The following is a 1,558-nucleotide window of genomic DNA, read 5'->3' as shown; positions in this document are numbered from 1 at the left end:
TATAAAACATTTTGGAACTTATTTCATACTTTTTGTTTTGTACATGATTTCATATGTGTTCATTCATAGTTTTGATGCTTTCAGTGAGAATCTACAATGTAAATAGTCATGAAACTAAAGAAAAACCATTAAGTGAGAAGGTGTGTCCAAACTTTTGACTGGTACTGTACATCAACTGCAAGCAACAAGTGTGATGCTCGTTTGTGCTTCACAGGGAAAAAAAACTGCTTCCTTCAGTTTCACATATAAGTAGACGCAAAGGAGAACACCATCCACCAATGAAGAGTCCTCAGACACCAGAAATCATTATGATTTTAAGTCCAAAATGTAAGTATGAACAATTTGTAGAGGACTGATGTAATACATTTCCCCTTTTGCAAATACAAAATAATAAGAAAGTTGTAATAACATAGTTTTCTTAGTGTTTTTATTATGTGGAAGTGCATTGTAGCATGGATTGCAGTTACAATTAATTTGCATTTTATTGTGCCATATTCAAGAATTTCATGTCAGTAAAATTCATTTGACAATAAGATAATATTTTTATGTGATTGAATCCTCGATGCCTAATCATATGTGGAATTTGGTAAAAAAATAAAGTGGTAATATTTATTGACACCAAGACCCGCTGTTGCACTTTTGTAACATTTTCACAAAATCCGAAAAATGAAAAAGTCAAATTATTTTCTTGAAATTTGTATGTTTTTGTTAGGATGTAAAAAAATGTCTTCAAAATTGTTGAATTAATGGGTGGTTCTTGGATCATTATCGTTGTCATAAAGCCTTATTGTTCGCACAGCTGCCATTTCGAACATTGAATTTTAACTCACAAACAACGCAACAATTCATCCAGCATTTTCCAAAGTGGATTCTGCATACCCAAATCCTTCAGGAACAGTTATTGGAACACTGCTGAAGAGAAATGCTTCACACTTTTAAAGCAAGCCCTTTCCTGGGAAATGGAACCAGTCTATATGTCAAAGTGGAGGCAATTGAGGAGGACATGGTGATCAACAGTGTCAAAAGCTGCTGTTAGGTCGAGGAGGATAAGGAGTGAAGGAGAGACAACATCCTCCACCATCTAAAGGTCATTTGTGATGCACTGTGATAAACAGAATCAACCACATGAAGACAATGTGTTGCATTAACATTTAACAAGTCACTGTAATCAAGCTTGCAGCCTGGAGTGGGTCTTTGATTACACACTGCCCCACAATTTGTCTTTGTTAACCTCTAAGGTTTGGGATTATGAGGCAAATATCTTCTTTGCTAATTAGTGGTCCAGACTTGATTGTATCCACAGTATATTCTTTGTGAAAGAAACAGTCTTCAGCTGACATATTTCTCACGCAAAATCAGCCTTCCAATGCCAAGCCTTACTGGTCAGAAATCAGCTTGCAGGCAACAGGCATTTCCACGTGAGTGCTAATCCTCTCTTGTGGAGTCTTTCTGCCAGTGTTACGCACAGATTGCAGCCTGCTAACTAAGGAGAGAAAAATGCAATAATCTCATGCCCCCCCTTCACCCTGCACTTCTCCACAACAGTGCCTTACAGATT

Source organism: Acanthochromis polyacanthus, chromosome 1 (genome assembly GCF_021347895.1).
Source record: "Acanthochromis polyacanthus isolate Apoly-LR-REF ecotype Palm Island chromosome 1, KAUST_Apoly_ChrSc, whole genome shotgun sequence".
Classification (NCBI taxonomy): Eukaryota; Metazoa; Chordata; class Actinopteri; family Pomacentridae; genus Acanthochromis; species Acanthochromis polyacanthus.
Note: the sequence above shows the minus strand (reverse complement) of the source record.